At 35.6% G+C, this 23,965-nt stretch overlaps 1 long non-coding RNA gene across 1 annotated transcript in view; it reads left to right on the top strand.

Annotated features, from left to right (window-relative positions):
* Nucleotides 1–347: 347 nt before the first annotated feature.
* LOC137249479 (uncharacterized) overlaps nucleotides 348–23,965 on the top strand; it is a 30,769-nt gene continuing 7,151 nt past the window's right edge. Inside the window, exons 1-2 of the long non-coding RNA XR_010952393.1 lie at nucleotides 348–382; nucleotides 462–702. This is a non-coding gene — a long non-coding RNA (uncharacterized lncRNA). The remainder of the gene's footprint in view (nucleotides 383–461; nucleotides 703–23,965) is intronic.

The following is a 23,965-nucleotide window of genomic DNA, read 5'->3' as shown; positions in this document are numbered from 1 at the left end:
TTGTTTTATTTGCCTAGCATTTTGAATATGTGACCTGGAATTATCAAACGACCCTATTGTGCGAAAATGCCGTTTTTCACTTTTTGGGGCGAGATCGGGAATCGGAATATAAATGAAGACCACCCTAATGACCATATGTTTATTTATTCGTGCAAACGAATATAAGAGCATATGTATTTACATACTTAATTTAACAAACAACAAACAAATTGTATACAAAATTCATCCTTCAAATTAGCATCGAAGACACGTACAATTTAAATGAAAAAAAAGCAAAATTAGCAACAACCTTATCTTTAATTGTAGCTCCATTTTGTAAACGACTTTCAAAGAAGAGGACGTAAGGACTTAGGCAGAGCATTTAATGTACCGACCTGTGCATGTATGTATATTAGGCCGAACAAAAACATGTTTAATTTTTTACATTCACGAACAGCAATTCCTGATGAGGTTTTTTATAGGAAAAATGTTACCTCATATTGCGCTCTTGAATTCGAATTTTTCAACAAGGTCACCTGGCACTTTACATAATGTCTCTTTGTGTAGGCAATGAGACCACTTATATTATTCATTGGGAAATATTCTGTGAAAGGAACACACCAACTCACCGGAGAGCTGGAAAGAACCAAGAGGCCGGCAGCATTTTCAGAAGAGGAAACGCTATGAGTGACGCAGTGCTTTTTTATATTATCCATAAGACTGGTATGAAGAAATGCAGTTACACATATAAAACTTGTACAAGATATTTCGGTGCCCCTCATAATCTCGACTAGACATAGTTTCGACAATTTCTTGTTATCATGACATCACCCAATTTCGATATAACAGACCCTCAATGGCCCATATCACGACAAAACCAAATACCGATAGCTTTTATTCACGACAAGATACTGTGGCGAATGTTGACATCACAGGCAACGAAGAGATATCTCATACACACATGTAGTCATCAGCCGAAGTAGTTACTCTAACATACACACGCATATGGCTAGTAGAAAAGCATAAACTACAAATATACATGTATATAGCTGGTAACCAAGCATGAGATACAACTATTCGCGAAATTATTAGACCTTAGGAGAAATGGGTGAACGAGAAAACCGAGAGTATAATAGCAGTGCAAGCTGAGAAATCAGTAATCAGTTTGGATTAAAACACGCTTTTGTGAAGTACGTGATATTGAAGTATAATTATACTACTCCCAAAGTAGTCCAAATAAAGACTATTTTGCAATACTGAATATTGGAGTTATTTATTCGACAGCTAAGCTATACGTACGTTAGCAGAAAGTTTAAAATAAGCGGAATTTTCCAAAATTAGTTACAATACAGACAAGTTTTATCTAACGTCATAACATCATTTGTGGGTTCTCTGGAAAAAAACTTAATACGAGTATTAAAAGCTTTGCTTTTTGAAGTTGTTTTTTCCACTTTCTTCGAAATTTTCAATGAGCCTAATGTATGTATATGCAAAAGTTAGCACAAAATAGTGCGGTTGAAAATGCGTAAATGAACAAATGATGACAGTTGTTGTCGAATTAATGCTTTATAAAAGAGCAAATTGTAATTAATTTTACAAACAAAAGTGGCAATGTGATAGATGCGTGGAAATGGAAATAAAAATTAATGTAATAAAACAGAACACATGCAAAACTGCGGGTGCGTATGCATGTGCACATTAGAGTGCTCTTTTACGGCTTCCTTTTTGATCTGAAAAAACTGTATGGGGAATGCAAAACGTAAGCGTATCGATTTGATATCGTAACGTCTTTGTTATCAGAAAGTAACCAATGTATTATAGAAAATTAGTGGTATGTTACAATGTTATCGATTATTAATCGAAATTTTTTGTTACATATCGATAACTTTTAACTTTTTAAATATGTATCAATTATTGAGTATTACTTAATTATTATGAGCGTGTTATAGATTTGCTAACGAACATTTATTGATTTGTTATCGGAAAATTATCAATTTTTTATCGAAAATTTATCGATTTCGTTTTGGAGTGTTACCAATTTTTCATCGGCGGATGTTCGATTTGTAATCGCAGATTAATCTATTTTTAAAATAAGGGATACCAACAAAACTTCGATATGAAATTGACTACTTCTTTGTAAATAGATAACAAATAATTTCGTCCTTTTTGAGAAGAACATATTCGGCTGCTTATCGCTAACAACCGGTACCGGCAAAATTTTGTTTTATTATTGGCTTGTTATTGATAGCGAATTTTTAAAGTCAAGTTACAATTTTGTTATGGCCAAGTCATCGGCTTTTTATATATTTCTTATCGGCTTGTTAAGGGACGGTTACAGATGTACTAACGAATTTATAATGAAGTTTCATAATAAAAGATAGTTGAAAACAAATCGATAACTTGCCATAACCAGTGCATAATACTGCAATAAGAAATTGATAATATTTAGATATCAATTCGAAACGTTTTTATAACAAAGCGATATTTTCGATAATAAATCGATTTAACGCCAGTTAAAAATTGGTAACACTTCGATCAAGAATCGATACATTTTTGATAACATATTGATGCATTTTCGATAAGTTATTAAAAAATTTTCGATTGCTAATATGTTAAACCTTTTATCAAATCAAAAACTATTTGATAACTTTTCGATAACTTTATGATAAAAAATCGATACAACTACGGTTCCGAATTGGTACTGTTCCGATAACAAAACTTTGACTTTTCTACAACACATGGATAACTTTTTGAAAGCATACAGCTATATTTTAGATGAAGCTGAAAATAAATTATTTATACTCTGACAACAAGCACGTACATTTTTGACAAAAAATATCGATAACTCTGCGATGAAACCTGATAATACATCGATAAAAAATATTAACCCATCGACTATTTTTTTATCAATAAGCAATTTATATTGCTTCGATAACAAATTCCATTCTTCGTCGATAACACATCTACAAGAACCCCATAATGTGTCGATGAATATAATATAGATAACCATCGATAACAAACCGTTTTTTATCTATATTTCGAGGAAAGATGAAAATAAAAAGAGAAATTGTCAAAAAAAGCACCCTCATGCATGTGTGCGTATGCAAATAGAAAAAGTCACGTATTTCAAGTAAATAGTACCCAGCTGGCATTACAACGGCTCATTAGATAAGAAACAAAAAAAAAAAAAACATAAAAACAACAATACTACAATACTACAAACATTGCATCATATCATGCATGTGAAGTTGAATTACAGTGCTGTTAAGAACCTGCACGTGTATGTCGAAATTTAAGTATTGCATAGCGAGAAAAAACATATCAGCTTTTGTTAATATTGAAAGGCTAGGGCACTACTTAGGAAAAGATCGAAAGCTTTCGAGCAATCTTAGTGTCACACAAGTGCTGTTACAATTTATACTGCATTCATTGCGGTATGAAAAATGTAACAGAAAGTAAACTTAAATTAAGCTTAAAGCGCGCGTTTTGCTTCATTGTATATTTCAATTACTTTCATAAGTACATACGTATATACATATACACTTGTGCACATGTGAAGTGTGTGCTTGATGTCATGTCAAAGTATTAGATGTATTTTTGATGTGGCATTGGGACGTCTAAGTTTTTGACAAGGTATGAGCACATCGCTATCGGGCACACACATTTCAAATCCCACTCAAATGCCAAATATGCACTGAGATTGAAAAGTGACACGAAAATCCGTGCAGAGAATAAAATGAACAAACACAAAATTTAAGTAAATAAATTTGTAAAAATAAGTTCTTACATAAATACATACAAACATAGAAAGAAATAAAAAGAAACACATAACGCGTATTACCAAAAATTGTATGTTTTTATGTGAGTGTTACAAAATATCTGCAAATTGTGACACACACGCTTTGACATCGACTCACATTTCGCTGCTGTAGGTATTATGTACCTTTTGGTTATACATGGCGTATACGCAACTTTTTTTTCATACTAAGAATGAAATGAGAGTAACTATTTATTATTTTCTTTTGTGGTTTTTGGTTTTTATTGCCAAATGGAATCTGTATTTGAAATTCCTTATCGCGTAAATGAGTAGCGCCAAGTGTAAATGTGTCACGTTTTTACGCAATCGCTGCAGAGAATTGATGAGTGCTTTAGAATTTTTTTTCACTTTGTATATGTTTCTTATATTTATTTTAAACTTCAAAGAGGAAAATAATAGGGTGAACAGAAAATCTGGGACAACCTTTTTGCCAGTAGTGGATCACTCGACTTTCTTTCGAACGAAACGAAGAGAGGGTGAGTGAAATGTTCATGATTTTCGAGATGTTTTAAAATAGAAGTATATAATCTGAAAATTCTCTATATTCGATGTCACGGTATATGAGAATTCAGGCTTTAGCGCATAACCACTAGTTAATGTTAGGTTGAACTGGCCCGTCGATGAAGACCTCACATAGATTGAATGTGTCCCTGGTGTTACCAGAATTTGTTTGATGACCAGACGGAAGAATCCCAATCAGGTGCCAGAACTTATGTAATAGCATGACTACATACTCTTGGCAAATTCTAGAAGTTTTCTAGGACATCGCTTAATTGCTCGAGATTTGGCAATTGGAAATTTAGCGCCCCAAATATCTGGAGCTTTAATGGACAAACAACTTTTTTTTATATATATAAATTGTTTATGTATCCCTATTTGAAAAACTCAAAGTTTATTTCAAAGACATTAGTGGATAATTTTGTGACTATTTAAGGATTATTTGCAATTTTTTTGGGTCATTACAAGGACGATTATTGCTCATATTTTCGGGCATTGTTTCGGGAATTTTTTGGTTTAGTAGAGGGTCCCTATCAAAATGGTTTCAGGCCCTACTTTGCACCATCTTGGGAGCAATTCGTGTATAAGAAGCCCTTTGGTACTGTTTCAAGTTCATTTCGAGACTGGTTCGGTATCAGTTCATGATCATCTCGAGATCAGTTTGGGACTATTTCCAGATCATTTAGTAATGCTGTCAGTATCGTAACGTTAAAAAGAATTTTTGGACCTATTCCAGGATTATTTTCAGCTTTTAAGTTATAATACCAGGTCTCTTTCGGATTCATTTCCAAATTGTTTTGGGTATCTATTCAAAACTAATAAAGGATTGGTCAAGCATTGTTTTCAGGATAAATTGGAATCGTTTTATTTACTGCGGCTCGGAGGATAATTAAAGGACACTCTTCGCATAGTTCCACCCCCATTTTGTATAACCTCGGAATCAATTTGGGTATATCTCGGAAATGTTTCGTGATCATTTCGTGGTCATATCGCGATAAGTTCGGAGCTACTTTCGGGTCACTTTAGCTATATTTTCGGTAAAGTACCTAATTGATTCGGAATAATTTTTAGATAATTTAGGACTATTTCGGTTACATATTTTAATGTAATTTTGAAACTATTTTGGTATTGTTTCCCATAAGTTCAAGTATTTATTAGGATCATATCGTCATTGTTTTGAAATCACTTCGAAACCAATTCAAGACCATTTCGAAATTTTTTTCGAAATTATTTCTGAATTGTTTTAAGGAAAATTAACCTCCTATTTTCAGCACAATTTCATAACTGCTTTTTGTGTCATTTCAGGACGCATATAATAACAGTATAAGTTCTAAGTGTACACAATCCTTTTTTATGACATATTCGTTGGAAAATATCAATTCAATATTTCGGAAATTCTTTCTCGTGCGTTGTTTCTTGTTTTTGCTGGTTTATTTCATCAAACTTCTTTCTTTTTTAAACTTTTATCTCAAATTCCGCTTTTGCCAAGAGGACGGCGTTATTCTACAACATAAGCCCTGGCACCTTCTTGGGATTCTTCTGTTTGGTCTGGTAATTCTGGTAACACTATGTACACATTCTGTCTATGTGAGGCCTTTATCGACCGGAACCTTCAAGCTAAACTTGCATAATTGCTTGCGGCTTCTATATTCAGCTTGAGATGATCTTATTGGTTTTTGTGTATCGCCATAAAAATTTCGAAACTTCGCCTTTGCATCGGTTGGTTTATAGCTTATAAGCTTTTTAAATATAATGAAATATTTGCTATTCTCTGTTACTATTATTTGGAGCTGTTTTTATATAAGGATAGGCCTCAATACATTTTTTGGTGACGGTTTGATTTAAGAAGTTAAAATATCGCTGTTATGCCCGGTAGTCAATATTTTCAAATACATTTCTAACAAGCCTTAAATAGCTTATGTGGTTCCCAGCAACATACAACTTAAAGGTTAAAGTTAAATATAAAAACATGCGTAATCTGTGACAATTTTTTATTATTTTCATGCTTCCTTACTTCAGAAAAATATAAAATTTCCATCTCTATGCAATCAAAGACTTTACGACTAAGCGCTGTTACTGCGCAATTGGCATTTTTCTTCATACAAACATTTTTTCTATCAATTTAAGCACAGAATGTTTTCTATATGTAACACAAATTTTCCCAGAATTATACCTTACACAATGTACATACCAATTTCACCTTAACTCGCATTTAAACGCTTGCTTTTTTTTTTACTCACTATGCTCTGCCACCGTTGACTGACGCCTCTCGACACCCTTTGTCGCTTTATGAAATCCACGCACGCATTTGCTTACAGCTATTTATTTGAATGCTCAACACCTACATATACTTTAATATATATTAAAATGTTATACATACACATATACATATGTAAAAAAAAATAATGCTTCGCATATCTTTGTTGTCCATCTACTTACGTACATGTGTAGGTGCGCCACAAGTTTCCATTTGTACTAATTCAGAGAAATTTACATAAATACAGCTCTTTACGTTGGAAAAACATGCAAATATAATTTAAAATTGCCCGTAATTTTCAGTAAAAGCAACATTTTGTATTAGAAGTAAGCACGTTTTCATTGACATGTGTATGTTTGCATATGTATGTATGTATGTGCATGTGTTTGCACAAATTATCCGCTTAGCACCCTTGTGACTTAGCCTTATAACAATAAACACGCACCCAACTCATTTGTTACTCATACGCCGTGGCTGACAGCAAACCAAAAATAAATTTATGTGCTTCTAGCTGAATATTCATTTCATTAATGTAATCCTTTTGTGTTGTCATGCTCGTATTTGTATTTAAGCCGCTACGCTTTCCCTGATAATTACATCTTTTATACATTCATTTATTTTTTAACTTTTCATGCATTTCACACTTGTATTGTTAATCTTTTGAAAATCTCTTATCGCTAAGCGTTGAATTTTCAATTTGTCTTAATGCTGTTTTAACGTCAGCTGAGTGTAATGCGACTATGGGAAAGTACCTACGGAGTTTAATATATATATTGTATGTAACAAAAGCTTACTAACTTATTTTCCGTTCCATGTTTAATCAATTTTTAACGTCCAAAGCAGCCAGCCATTTCCAATTTATGGGACCTGATGCAACTGTATACTTCAAGATATTTCAAATAATTTTTCAAACGACCCTTCTAAAAAAGTGAACTGCATTAGCTTTATCCATTTGAACAGCCAATGTACCCACTGTATGTTGATACTTTCAACTACGGCCATAAACGTTTTCTCTCTCCATGATTCCGATCCATACAACAGGTTCGGATTTTTGGTCGTCGAAAAAGGAATTTGAGTTTCAATTGCTACCGCAGTCTAAAGCAGCACTTGTTGGCAATTTTTTTTCCTATTCACTATTAAAGTCCAACCAGTTCGTTGACTTTGAGCTTCAGTCTTCCACTTATTACGCTAGATAGAGCCTTACAGGCTATATTAAGTTGGCTGGTTCCTCACCAATTAGAGCAACTTGAGGGAACGCCTTTCTGCCAATCTGGAAGCCTACTCTCATTCGACTTTATTTTGCATGGGAGTTGATGCATGCTCGTAACTAACTCTTTGCCTCACTGCCCACCAACTGATATACATATATACGAGTAGGTAAAGTGTAGATAAGCAAATATGCAGAGCACTTTACCTACGTAAATGCTGCCCCATCTAGCAAACATAGGCGTGTTCTCATCATAGGCAACGAGCTAGGACAGCATTTACTATGAAGCCTGTTTCTTTATCAATTGTGGAATATTTGCATGGCACACTCACACACACGAGTATACAAAATGTTCTATTTGCTGGTGTTACTGCAATGTTTGCGTGTTACTGCTGAAACCAACAACATTCCATTGTTGGCCATTTAAATTACAAGTGCCAAGCGACATGCCGTGGTTTGTAAACATTCACCACTCACAACAACAGCAAACATAACATTTCACAAGCGATAGGGGGGGGGGGGGGGGGCATATAATTCAAATGTATAATTGCAAAAAAAAAAAAAAAAATGCATAGATGAAGCTCAAGGTTTTTCATTAGTAAGTATGTGTGGTGGGTATGTTGGCTAAATTTTCTTTTTTACATTTATTTTATGATGAAATTTGCTTCTCTTTATGTAACGCATTTAGACCGCAATGCGTTGTTTAGTTTACCGCTGCTTATACTAAGCGTTTGCTAACACATCTTTTCAAATCCACTGAAGCATTTTTTTGCTTGTGTATGAATATAATTTGTTAAAATTTGTATACTCGTTTATTAACTGGCTCTTGTGTGTGTGTTGCATATAGTTGGTACCTTTGTATGTATATGATATGTTCCTAAATTTGCTGCAATTAAATGAAATGTTTGTTGAAAACAATCGGCTTCCACATCAAGGGTAATAATCTAAATCATCCGAGCTTCAAAGGATGCACCCTTTTTAGCTAGTTAATCTGCTTTTTCATGCCCATCTTTTCCCATATGCTCTGGGACCCAATATAGATGTATGCTTCTCCCTGTCCCGATTCTCTCCAGAGACTGCTTACACTCTAACACGCATTTAGATGCTGTGCTATGCGAGATTATTGCCTTAATTTCAGCTTGACTCTAAATATAAAAGTTAACACGGTTGCAGCTTAAGATATTCTCTTCCAGTGCTTCTACTGCTTTGGTTACGGTAATATATCCGTTTGGAAAACGCTACAGTAATCTGACTTTGGAACAATCTGTATACACAAATATCGCCGCGTCCGCCATTTGAGCACCCTTTCGCCAACTATTCACCTCTATTGTGGCCTTAAGATCACCCTTGGAGCGCAGATAGCGAATCAGGTAGTCTGTTCATCCCTTTCGTCTTGTGATTGATGACGCTATACTACTATGGCCTTTTGGTCGGCGCTCAAGCTGCCCCGAGTCACCGAGCCTGGTTGCAGTTGTCAACGCTATGTTCTTTGCTACCAGGTCTACAGGTGGAATGTGCAGAATGGCATACAGTGCAGCTGTCGGGTTTGTTTTCGGGGCTCCCGTAATGCTAAGCATTGATAGTCATCAATAATCAATACAGAAATTTGTAAAAAAGTACAGCGATGTACCTGCAGTGGTTACGAATATGTGTGATACGGAAGCTCTAGTTTGTATGAGATGCGCCATTCCACCTTTTTTCAATATACTAAAATTTTCGGTAAAACATTGGCTTTAACAATATTGGCAGATATGCCGAGTATCAGTAATGTGACTTAAGCAGTTCAGGAGATAGGGAAGATAAATTTGGGTTTGAGGTATCATGCCCTATTTTCCAGTTTTTCCCGCTTTTTGCCACTGAGAAAATATCGATGTTGGACAACTTCCTGCCAAGTATCATTTCCCCATATCCCTCCAAGAGATATATGAGTTTTTATATGTTGCTTTTGAGCTTTTTAGTGTGATTAGTATATGATTTTTATCGACTTGAAGGTCTAGTTTCAGCGACAGTTGAATAAATGGTTGGATCATGTGTACGATTTTTATCGTATTAGTTTTCTTGTTACGGATTTGCTTGTGATTAGTCTATTAAGTAATTTTGGGAATATGGCTCTCGCCATAAGTTTCCATACTCTGAAGAAATATTTTGAGTTGCAGTATGTAGGAGATCCTCACCTAGGACATCGCAATGTGATTTTGTTATTCTAATATAATAAGAAAATAATTATTTTTTATAGTGAAAGCATCATTATGTTGCTGGCTGACTGGATGGTGAGGACTGGTGGCAAGCACGTGTGGTTGCATCTCGGGCTGGCTCGTCATTTTAATTGGGGTATTTCAACACCGTCTTCACCCATAGCCACATGAACGTAAAAGGGGTATATACCTACATGTGTGTGAAAGAAGAAAAGAAATATACCTGACGGTAGAACTAAATTGAGTGTAGGGTAAAATAGGAGGAATTGGTCTCCACCTAACATTACAGGCCTCATCTATCTTTCTCCCCGATTTTTATTTTTGGTGATCTTTTTCTCTGACGTATATTTCTTTAAATTTCCTGGTTTTTCACACCACTAATGCAGGTATGAACACTATTTATTTAATGTGGCTATGGGTGGTGAAATACCCTGCCTAAGATGGCGAGTTAACTTGGGATGCAAGCATACCTGCTTGCTACCGCTCCTCACCACCCAACCAGTAAGCAAGCGGATTATAAGATGTTTGTTGGGACTATCGTTCAAAATCTTCATGTGGTACTTGTTTGGTTAACAGCTACATAAAATCGCATTTATGTCAAACATCTTGAGGGGTAAGAAGACTAGCAATGATTAGCAAAAGGAGAGTCTCACAAATTACACTCAACCTACAAATCCCGGCCGCAGACACAATGGTCAACAATATATCATTAACAACTGCAACAAGGCCCTTGAATAATACCTCATAAGAGCGTGCTATAAATGGTGTATGCTGATGACATTCAAATCATTGACTTGCACACCCGCGACGTACTTTCTTCTTACTCTAAAGTGAAAAAATAAGCGGAAAAGATGAGTTTCATGTTGAATGGTGGAAAAAACCATGTATTTTCTCTTATCAAGAAAAGAGTCCGTGCTATCATGTCTTGGCAACCACGCCCCGTTTGGCAGTAAAAATTTCAAAATAATAAAGAACTTCGTTTACTTGGGAGCCAGAATTAACACAAAGGAAATTTCAGCCTGGAAATCCAGCGAAGAATCGTGCAAATAAATGGAGATTTGGGTTAAGCAGACAATTGAAGAGTTAAGTTCAGTCACTTATTGTACATATCCTGCTTAACGTACAACTAGGCGGCAAGGAGATGTGACAGATGTTATTTAAAGTATCAGAACATAATTCCAAGTAAAACTTATACATAACATTAGCAGACCCGTTAGACGTTGTTCTGCCACAAATTTGGTCTATCAGCATACATTTTAATAAGCTCTCGTCTTCTAACTCTGCTCTTCCCACTCTTCACTTATTCTTAATCCTTTTACTCAATTCTCTCTCCGTCTTTTTCGCTTCATCTATCCCTATCTTCATCTCACTTTATCTCTTTATCAGTGTCCTTCTCCATCCCTCTTTTATCTTCTCTCAAGTTCTTCTCAATCTTCTTCATCCCTTGTGCTCAGTCCCAGAGGGTGTTGTGTTTTTTTGTTCTAGTCCCACTCCGAATCTCAGTCCCAGTCCTAATCCTAATCCATGTCCCAGTACGTCTCTGGTCTACTTCCCTGAAAAAAGGATCGTATATACTAATATAGGCATATTTATATTTCAGGTAAATCGAATAGGATGTATGTAAATAGATATGTGGTTATTATTAATTCATATCTTTATTTCGGCTTCGCATGTATATTTATCGCATGTATACATAAATCGGATATCACAATGAAAATTACATTAAAGCTTTCATAAATAGCTTTTATTTGATATCCATATTACACACTCATTCCAGGGGCATCCGGGTACATGTTTTGGCTTATATCTCGAGACCCTAGGATGAAAACTACTAAAGCACTCATCAACAGCTTCAATTTGATACCCATAATGTACAAACACATCCCAGGATTACCTAGGTCCACATGTTGATCTCAAGACCCTATCCGGAACGGTAAATTCTTAATTCTGAAATATGAAAAACCTTCATCTTGATCGAAATTTAGTGATAATCGAAGTGTGGGAAATACGTTTCCATAGGCTACTACAAACATACGCACACGCATAATTTGATTTTTATACCCAGCTGTACTTGTACACACTTTGATTGAATAACGGTTGGCTGTACAGGTATAAAGGCAGCGAGATAGATATAGACTTCCATATATCAAATCATCAGTATCGAAAAAAAATTTGATTGAGCCATCTCCGGCCATACGTCCGTCTGTTCGTTAACACGATAACTTGAGTAAATATTGAGATATCTTCACCAAATTTGGTAAACGAGCTTATCTGGACCCAGAATAGTTTTATATTGAAAACCAGAAGACCCGGCAGACGTTATCCTGCCCTAAATTTGGCCTATCTGCATACATTTTAATAAGCTTTTCCGTCTGACTCTGCCCTCCCCCCTCTTCACTTCTTCCTAATCCTTTTACTCACTCCTCCCTCCATCTGTTTCGCTTCATCTATCTCCATCTTCGTCTCATTCTATCCCTTTCTCAATCTATTTCTCTCTTTTCTCTTCTCTCAATTCCTTCTCATTCTTCTGCATCCCTTATTGCCTGTCCCAGAGGGTGGTATGTATTTTATTGCAGTCCCAGTCTCAGTCCCACTCCGAGTCTCAGTCCCAGTCCTAGTCCTAATTCCAGTTCCAGTCCGTCGCTGGATAATATATTACTCTGTACTAAAGCACTCATCAACAGCTTTCATTTGATATCCATATTGTATAAACGCTGTCTAGGCATTCACTGGCCCACGTTTTGGCCTACATTTCAAGACCCTAGTCACCCAGGGGTATGAAAATTACCCTCTACTAAAGCATTCATCAACAGATTTCATTTGTTATCCATATTCTATAAACACATTCTAGGGGTACTCGCATCCACATTTCAGCCTATATCTCGAGATTCTGTACGTCGATCACAACCAAACCTATGTAGTAACCACCGCGTGAGGTTTCCGCAACTTGTGTGAAAGTTTGAACAAAATCGACCAACGCATCTCTTCAAACGTCAGCGACCAACTAACACACATTTTAGCCTTTCTTTTTATATATATTGATTTTTATTTTTCACACTTTACTATAATATTAAAACGAAATGCAGATTTTCGTTGCTTTTGAATTTCGGTTGCACATGGAACAACTAAAGACTCTCCTGAATTAAAAAAATGTCATAGTACCTCCAAATCGCGGGCCCCCTCAGAAACCCGCCCCCATTCTCTCGGCGGGCCTGGTCATGTGCTATACTTGATATCATTCGCTATAATATATTTTATAGATAAGCACATTGTATAATTAAACACCAACCAATTACACGGAAGTATATCCGCACCCCTGAAAATGTGAGTGCCGGTGCGCATACGTAACATTTTATTATTACGTATAAACATATAAAAAAATTGCAATAAAATAATATTACGATTATAAACTGAGATATAGCCTATCCTATCTTTCAAGTTATATCTAATTACATACGGTGTGCAAAACAAATTCAAAATCGGTTCCGTAGTTTAGGGCTGCATTTGCGCCAAACATAGTGACACGTGATTTTTATGTATTAGGATGAGCGAAATCGGATGATAACCACGCCCACTTTTTATATATATAAGATTTTTGAAAACGCAAAAACCTGATTATTTAGTAAATAATACACCTAGAATGCTGAAATTTGACGTGTGGACTGCCACGCCCACTTGTAATAAAATCAATTTTACAAATATTATTAATCATAAATCAAAAATCGTAAGATCTATCGTAACAAAATTCGGCGGAGAGGTTGCCTTTACTATAAGGAATGCGTTGAAGAAAAATTAACGAAATCGGTTAAGGATCACGCCCACTTTTATTTAAAAGATGTTTAACAGTATCGTGGACGAATAAAATTAGCTATATCTTTGCAAAAAGGAGCTTTATATCAATGCTATTTCATTTCCCAAGTGAATTTATAACAATAAATAGGAAAAACTTCAAATTTTATAAAATGGGCGTGGCACCGCACCATTTATAATCAAGCAATTTTCTATGTTTAGGGAGCCATAACTCGAAGAAAAATTAGTTCAGAATATAACCTTATGTATATGTATTATTGTGCAGCTTTGTACCACTATTAAGCACACAAAACAAACAACAACAGCATGGGTATGTAATGTTCGGCTTCACCCGAACTTAGACTTCCTATACATAGATTCAGAAGAGAAAACGAAGATTAGAGAGGTTTTTATAAATATATTTGTATATATTTTATCGAACAAACATTTTTTAAACTCTTTTATTCGAGCATAAAATAGTCCTTAAAAAGTAATATTTATACTAAAAATATGAATTATAAAATAAGCCAAACTGACATTCTCTGGCTTATTTTTAAAGCAAGTCCAACTTTATACCTACACAAGTGCTGCACAACATTAAGTAGAAAGATTAGTGAATTTACAGCAAAAACATCTAAGCATTTTTCTCTCAATTTAATTTTTTTTCACTAATACATGTGTGTCACTTTTTCTCGAAATCCACTTGCGGCCTTAAGGCACACATCCGAAACAGAGTCTTCCATGCCTTCAAAATGCTTTGACGTTGCACATTTGCGTTCTGTTGGGTTTACACGGCATTTGCTTGCAGCTCGCATATAAAGAGTGTGGAAAAGCAAAAATGACTTGTAAGAACACCCAAAAAAAGAAATGCAGAAAAATTACAAAGCTTAAGTCTAGAAAGCCAGTGGCGAATGTTGGCTGAAGTTAAGTAAGCGCTTACAAAGAACTTTGTTGCGCTTTACTGCTTTTAGATTTGTTTTTTGTACAACACTTCAAGTACTCAGTTGGTGGGCAAATTGAGTATGTGCAGGTGGGACATATGCTGTTTAATGTTTGGTTTCTATAGTTGGAATTGTTGGTACTATAAATCTTAACTATTTTAGCATAAGAACGGTTACGGAATTTCTGGGGTGAATTTTGTTTGCTATGCAATTTTTTACGTTAACCACACTGTTTGTGTGAAGTATTTTGAAGTATAAGTAACTTTTTCGAAAAAAGAAAAAAAAAAACGAAACTGGAAAGAAACTCGTTAGATTGCATCCATTTATAGAGTAGAGAAAAGTTGAAAGGTAAAACATTGATTAAAATTTTTAATAAAGCCTTCTTATCTATTATTATTATTAATATTATCTTATTGTATTGTTATTCGATTTGTTGCATTGTAAAGCGGTTTGTTGCATTGATTGGTCGTTGTAATCCGTTAGTCAACAATGTGCCTTAAATACATATTACTTCAGTATGTTAGTCATATGCCACGTATGCCTCACATATGACGATATTCACTTTTGACTCGAAAAAGAAGCAGTTGCAATTGTGTTATCGACAATAGATCTTTGTGCCAACAGTTGAAAATTAAATTGAATCAAAATAGAAATAATCACTGGTTTTGTATGTCTTTGTGATATTGAAAAGAGCTTGAAATTATGAGATTAAAGTTGTTTGTTTAGTTATGAGTCAGTCACATTCTACAAGTTGCATAGTAATGTGAAAAGGTGGTCAGAAGAGTTTAGCTACACCTACGTTACGAAAACCGTCTTCAAAACATTGGTTAGACAAACATTGGCTCAATAGTCTGCAATCCGCGTTTTCAAGTACATACAGATAGGCTAAAATCAATACGAAAACAATTTCTACTATTTGCCTCAAAGAATTTTCAATGGGACTTTTTATATAAACTTTCAACCTGTACTAATCATTTGAAGCTTATCAATCTTCCAACTCTTGCTAGTCGAAGAGAAATGTTTGACTTAATATTTATGACAAAACTACTTAATGGATCAAAATCCCCACCATATGACAGTACTTGATGCGTTAGACCTGTCAAAAAAGCGTTTGATACGGTCAACCATGCACGTTACTGCAAGACCTTGAAGGGTCTTCTCTTCGCGCAAGTCTCAAAAGATGGACAGCAAATTATCTGTCTGATCGGAAAGTATCGGTGCAACTCAAAAACGTAACATCCAAACCAATAAGAATTAAAGAAGGGGTAACACAGGGTTTTGTCCTATCCCCACTTCTGTTTAACTTCTACATATTAAAGCTACCTTTACCACCATAAGAAGGCACTATCGTTTCCTACACCGATGGTTGCGCAATAATGGCCACAGGCCCATGCCCGCAGATTGATTAGCTTTGTAACAAAATAAACGGCTATCTACTTGATCTCTCCAGTTACTCTGCCTCGCGAAACCTGTCATTGTCACCGATCAAATCACCGGCGACCTTATTTACAACATAAGTTGTCGACCATATTGAACACCCACGTCGATGATATCACGCTACCGACTGTCTTACACCCCAAAATCTTGGACGTGACGTTCGATCAGGATTTATATTTTAAAGAGCGTGCAGCCGCAGCTGTACCGAAGATCCAGCGCCGTAATAAAATCCTCAAATCTCTTGCTGGCAGCACTTAGGTTAAAGATAAAGAAATGCTCATCGTCACTTACAAAGCAGTTGGCCGGCCGATTGCATGCTATGCGTCCCCGATATGGTCGCAAAGCCTAAAGGTTACTCACTGGAAGAAAATAAAGGCCTGCCAAAATACTGCCCTCGGAATCGGTACGGACTGTCTTCTTATGTCCCCAAAACACCATCAACAAAATGAGGCGGAAGCGCTCCCCATTGGGGAGAGAGATGAAATTCTAACCAAACAGATTGCTGAGGCTATACTGCCCACTGGCTTAAGGGGTCATCTCCGCAAGCATTATGAGGAAATACGGCACCTGAGAACACAGTGCATGAAGCAAAAAAGTACGATCAGGTTCTCAGTGATATCCACAAACAGGCGTCGGATACCTATGCCAGGGACTGCCCGGCAAATCGAGCACTCAAAGAAGAATGCCCAGAACTGGCAGAGGAGGAACGCACTCTCCCTAGGAAAACGCGCGTTATTCTAGCTGAACTTCGACCTGTGTACTGTAACAGGTTAAACTCTTACCTATCCAAAATCAACCCCGACATAAAAAATGTATGTCGTGTTTGCAGTGTATCCACAGATGTCATCAACGACTCTAACACCCCTCTCATTATGGTCCATCCCTGTTGAAACACCAAGTTTTCTTGGACTCCCGTTAGAGGACATTGCTGACACATTGTGATTGGTCGCACCTATTGGATGGGCCGAAACACCTCTACAACAACAACAACAATGGATCAGTTTCAAGCTCGTTTCTTCTGAATGAAGTAAAATTTAGTTCTCCCTCTGGAGCTACGAGACATTACAATCATTCTTCAGAACGAATTTTGAACTTAATGAGCCTTTGCGTTGTGTGTTCCCCAAAAAGATATTTGATAGGTCGGACACCCTGTTTTTATAAAAAGACTGTTCTTCCCTCTCTTAATAGTTAATAATGTATTTATTTATTTATTTGTATCTATTAAATTAGTTCAAAAATCAGCTGATGATATTTGTAGCTGAGAAGTTTAAGACCTTGACGCTTGAGAAAATTTTACGAAAATTTTGAATTTTTTGCAGTTTTCTGAATTTGGCCTGAATAAATTCCCGTGAAGCTAGATTCTTGAAACTAAGAACATACATAACAGAACCCCATGACAATACAACATCAGTGAGAAAATTTTCGCTAGGGTGTCAAGGATCGTGAAAATCAAAAAATCGTCTGAGATTGGAAATTTTGCTTTCAAATTTTACGTAACTTCCCGATAATCCATAGACCTGAAAATTTGAACGAAGTTTTGTACTTTATTAAGTTGTACTATTTGTACCGTACCTAGACAAAGATTATATTGAAAATCAACCTTCTGCATTGCAGCTTTATTGTTTTCTTCCTCATACAATTTTTTAAAGTGGCTATGTTAAAATTTGAATACTAAAGTTCAAAAAATTCATATATTTGTTTAAAAAGACAGAGAGATGTACTTAAACATTTTTTCGCTTTTTTCAATTATCAAAATAGCTAAACAATAATTTCAAAGCCATTAAGTTAAATATACCGCTTTAGTTTACGTACATGCATAAATCATATTTATAATTAACTAACCAAATATGAGAGAATCGAATATTTTTCTTGTTCATTGTTAAGCCTGTTATTTGTTTCAATTTAAGACAACTTAATCCAGTGACTTATGAAATGAGCATAAAACAAAACTTCAAAGGAAATCATAATTTTGCGCTTTAAGTATGTTTTGAGCTAAAAAAAATAGTGCGTGTAATTATTTACGCGCGTGAGAAGTTATACTTCTTTGGCGTCATTAAAAATATACTAGTCTCTGTCATAGTAAATAGTAATTTCGGCAAAGGGCTACCTATATACCATATTTCAGGCAAATCGAAAAGTTATCAAATTTGGTCAAAGAGATCGGTGCCTGCTCAACTTCCCGGAAAGAACCCGGAACAATCTGCGGGTTCGCACAGTAAAAACGATATATTTCAATAGATCAACCCTGGTCCACTTACCAAGTTCAAAGAAATCCCACTATTAATTGTTTTATGTAGAATAGTTCGGCTCTGGCTCACTTTTCGGAATAAAAAGATTCTTAAAAAATATTTTTGACAAAGAAATACCCCTGCACCGAATTTCAAACGATTTTTACAAACAGGCCGGTCCCTGGTACACTTCCCGAATAGAGAATCGTTTATCAAATAATGAGATTATCACGGAAGTAGCCCTATACAAAATTTCAAGCAAGTCACACCATACGCTATTTTGTTTAAAAGAGATCTGTTCTTGGTTCACTTTCCGGAATGAAAACTTTCAACAATATAATTTTTGCCAAAGAGGTAAAATTTTTACCGAATATCAAGCAAATCGCATCATAAAGAGAATTATTTGGAAAATGTCGGACTTGGTCCATCTCTCGGACTAAATTGTAAAACTCAAGCATCCTCACACCCTTTTGAATACATGCACAATATTTTTTCAAAATCGGTCCAATCGTTTAGGAGGAGTGCAGTGACAAACACATATACGATTGATTAAATCTCCTTAGTGCACAAACATTAGAATATACATATGTATGAATATACATACTGTAAAGAATTATAGGGAAATAGTGCTTATTTGAAACCTTCTGTTAACGTTCGAATCGCTAAACTGTTGAATAAATCACTACAATATTCTGTATTGCATAATGGTCTTTACTAGGCTACTTTGGGAGTAGTACAATTATACTTCACATCGCAACTGATAGTGTGCTTAAATCAAACTGATTCCTTATTGTTTAGCTTGCGCTGCTTTTATACTCTCCGTTGCTTCGTTCGCATATTTATCCAAAGGTCTAGACGTTTCGCCTTCTAGAACCCTTGTATCTCCTGCTTGGTAATTAGTTATATGAGTACATGCATATTTGTAGTTTATAGCCATATGCGTGCATATGTGTGAGTAACTACTTCGGCTGATGGCCACATCTGTGTGTGTGAGATAACTCTCGTCGCCTTCTACATAAGTGCTGCTTGCTTTAATGTGTACATGTACATAAGAGTGGCTGCTTCATGTTTTTGTTGTTGTGTGATTATTTACTAACAGCTTAGTGATGCTGATATTCCTCACAATACATACAATCATACTAAGATTAGAGGCGCTAATTCAATTTATATCTTTCTTCGAATATATACATACAATCATATACAAACATCCTACTCAAAGCAAGTTTGCTCGTTCAATTTACAGCGAACATACGCACGAACTGCATTATCAACCTGTGACTTTTGTGTCACATTTTTTAAATTTTACTTTGATCATAACGTGCCTAAAGAAGTTTAACTTAAAACAAAAAATATAGCTTTTTGCAATTAAAGCAATGCTGGTAAAAATTTATGAATATTAAATTACAAAAATTATTGCGTGTTGACATCAAATAGTAAACAAGCATTTGCGTTTGAATTTTTTTTTCAGTACCATCAACACTGAAATGTGTGTGGACAATTCTGTTCCCTCCATTCTCTCAAGTGTGATTCACTAAAATTATTATTCAAGAGTAGCGCCATTGTAAGCCGGCAATAAATTTTTGTATTTTATTTAAATGGCGCGTAAGTAATGGATATGATGTTAATTAAAATATACTTGAACTTAATTGGCATAATACAGTTTAGTTAATTACGCATTAAACCACTGTATAATTTATCACTCTCTTTATGCACCACTAGTAGGTAATTAAATAAGTTAATTCAATATAAAATGCATAAAAAATTCAAATAAGTATTAAGCCACCATTTATTATTTTTGCTCAAACGACATTTATTTCGCACTCAAATTGGTTTAATTGTTTCATTGGCATTGGATGTAAAAGTAAACTTTCATATTTATGAAATATATCAAAAAACTTTAATGGTTACGCTAATGCCACATACATACATAAATTCATGTCATTTGAGTTGAAATGCTTGTGTGGTGGAAAGACATACAAAACGCTTGTTGGCATGGCATTAGTTAAATCTATGAATGTCACGTTATATGTACATAAATAACGGAGCATCTCACACTTCATGAACTATGCTGCTATAATAAACCTTTAATTATGCGCTCTTAGTTTAGTACAACAAATAATTGCATCGCCATTACATTCATTATACGTTTATTAACCTAATTAAGCTTTGGTATGCACTGATATATTGAGTGTATGTACATATATGTGGTGGGTGTTAGTATGTATTTAGAGTGAGACCGAATTGTAGATATATGAGTATCGTATTTAATTGTAAAATATATAAATTTTATTATAACTGAATTATTTAAAAAATAAATATAGTCTAAAATAAGTAAGGAAGGTTAAGTTGGGGTGCAACCGAACCTTACATACTCAGCTGAGAGCTTTGGAGACAAAATAGGGGAAAATCATCATGTAGGAAAATGAATCTAAGGTAACCTGGAATGTGTTTGTATGACATTGGTATCAAATGGAAGGTATTAAAGAGTATTTTAAAAGGGAGTGGGCCATAGTTCTATAGGTGGACGCCATTTCGAGAAATTGCCATAAAGGTGGACGAGGGTGACTCTAGAATACGTTTGTACGATATGTTATACCTTTAATTTGAATTTAAAAGTGAGTGGCCCTTAGTTGTATATGTGAAGGCGCTTTCGAGATATCGACCAAAATGTGGACCAGACCGACCCAGAACATCATCTGTCGGGTACCGCTAATTAATTTGCATATATATAATACCACAATCAGTATTCCTGCCATGATTTCAAGGGCTTTTGATTGCGCCCTGCAGAACTTTTTAATTTTGTTCTACTTAATATGGTAGGTGTCGATTATATATCGATTTTTGCTCAAGTTATTGTGTTAAAGGCCGAGCTGAAGGCCAGATGGTCGACTGTGTATAAAAACTGGGCGTGGCTTCAACCGATTTTGCCCATTTTCACAGAAAACAGTTATCATCATAGAAGCTGTGCCCTTACTACCAGGATTGGTCAATCTTTGTTCGACTTATGGCGTTAAAAGTATTCTAGACAAATTAAAAGAAAACGGGCGGAGCCACGTCCATTTTGAAATTTTCTTTTATTTTTGTATTTTGTTGCGCCACATCATTACTGGGGTTAAATGTTGACATAATTTACTTATATACTGTAAAAATATTAAATTTTTTGTTAAAATTTGACTTTTAAAACTTTTTTTTTAAAGTGGGCGTGTTCGTCATCCGATTTTGCTAATTTTTATTTAGCGCAAATATAGTAATAGGAGTAACGTTTCTGCCTAATTTCATCATGATATCTTCAACGACTGTCAAATTACAGCTTGCAAAACTTTTAAATTACCCTCTTTTAAAAGTGGGCGGTGCTACGCCCCTGGTCCAAAAGTTTACCAGTTTTCTTTTCTGCGTCATAAGGTTAACCCACATACCAAGTTTATTCGCTTTATCCATCTTTGGTAATGAGTTATCGCACTTTTTCTGTTTTTCGAAATTTTCGATATCGAAAAAATAGGCGTGGTTATAGTCCGATTTCGTTCATTTTAAATAGCGATCTGAGATGAGTGCCCACGAACTTATATACCAAATTTTATTAAGATACCTCAAAAGTTACTCCAGTTATCGTGTTTACGGAAGGACGTACGGACGGACATGGCTAAATGAATTACTTTCTTCGCCCAGATCATTTCGATATTTAGAAGTCTATATCTATCTCGATTATTTTATGCTGTTACGGGGTACCGTTGTGCGAACAAAATGAATATACTCTGTGAGCTCTACTCAGCTGAGTATAAAAACTAAAAAACTCGCTTGAAATAATATCGAATTAAAATGTTAAAAATAATTTTCAAAATTAAAACAATAGTGAACGAAAAATACTAGTATTATTGTGAGAAAAGCGTATGGCGATCGATATACATATGTACGAAAAACTGGCACAAAGCGCCAACGCTTTTTTCACGATAATGCTAGAATTTATCGTTCATTATTTTGAAAATTATTTTTAACTTTTTAGTTTTTGTTTTTTTTTTCAACGCGCATTACATCAATAAGTTTGGTATGAACTGCTTAGTGTTAAATTTTATGTACGCTATTGAAATTGTTGCGCTGAAAATTAGTACTGCTAAATTTCAGTATGCATTATATTCCGTTGCAACTGAAATGTATCCCTCATTTTTATCTCTACACTATTTTTCACTGTGTGTGTGTCCACATTCTATCGCAACCGATGATTCAGCTATAAGTTATATATACACTATGGCCAACAGAGGTTTGTGTCACCGCTATCAAGCACAACTCGTTTTGTAGCGAGTTCTTTAATTTAACCACGGTCGCGAGTCTTCCATAATTTCCGCAAGATGGGTCTATTTGCGCGCCCAGCCTAGAGAGTTACAAACATGCAAGTGAAGCTAATATAAGCGTGTTAGAAGCGGTCGGGATTGAGTGATATCGATTGTCATATATATGAACTTTAAGAATATTGTTCAAGGAAACTCTTACAGGTATGTAGCTAAAAATTATATATCTTTTGGTGTTGGAAGAGGAAACTAACCTGCAGAAAAATTTAGAGGCAGTCACTCAAACCGACAACTTCACTTACTTATTTAATTAATTTGCGTTTTGTTGATTTAACGGCTATGGTCCTAAAACAAGGCCAGTTGCGAAAGGCGATTTAGTCGCCACTACTTCGTATGCTCATTTCTCTGCGCTCACTTTCATCATGCATCAATTTCGTCATAACAATAAAGGCCATCTTGCTCACAGCAGTCCAACAATCTATTTGTCCGCACATTCGTGGACCTAAATTCCTAATGGAAGGCTCCTCTCCAAGAACTCTGTGTGCATAGAGTATTTCGCCGTGAAAATGAGGGCAGTGAAATATTACATGTTCTGCGCTTTCCAATTCGGAGGAACAGTGGGGACAGAAAGGATCCTCCTCAATCCCACACTTATGTAGATATTCCTTGAAGCTGCCGTGCCCGCTCAATATCTGTTTGAGATGGTAATTTAGTTCGCCCGTTCTTGCCACCTAACTCTTGTTCGTGACCTTGCGCTTTCTTAGCATCTTCAGACGGTCGGCTGATTCCAATGCCATACAGATCGGCCATTTCACCAGAGAGAAGATCTACTGTGATTTTCCTGAATAAAACATGGATCGCGTCGTCGGACACCGTCCGATAAGCACATGATATTCGTATAGCAGTAATACGGTAGGCTGCTAGTATATCTTTTTGATGGACAATTTTAGATCCGCGCCATACTGGTGCTGCATATAATATTATAGAGCTGGTCACGTTGGATAATAGCTGACGGGTAGCTGCGCCTGGGCAGCTAATATTGGGCATTATTCGCGTTAGGGCTCCACTAACTCTAGAAACTTCCACCCCCACCGCCCTGAAGTGCTTCTTAAAAGTTAGTTTTGAGTCAATGATTATTCCTAGATATTTCAAGGAAGGCTTTGAATTTATTTGATAATCTCTTACGGTTAGGACTCACTTATCCACAGTCCATTTTGAGTTCACCAAAACCACGCCTGTCTTATTGCTAGTTCGTACGCCATTCCATTCCAGGGGCCGCCCTGTTGTTATGCTTTTGTAGGCGGGTTCCGAAAGAACTACTTTCTTAGGCGGGG

The sequence above is a fragment of the Eurosta solidaginis genome, chromosome 4 (assembly GCF_040869045.1).
Source record: "Eurosta solidaginis isolate ZX-2024a chromosome 4, ASM4086904v1, whole genome shotgun sequence".
In the NCBI taxonomy this organism is placed as follows: domain Eukaryota; kingdom Metazoa; phylum Arthropoda; class Insecta; order Diptera; family Tephritidae; genus Eurosta; species Eurosta solidaginis.
The sequence above is the reverse complement of the archived record's forward strand: the minus strand, read 5'-3'. Positions and strand labels throughout refer to the sequence as shown.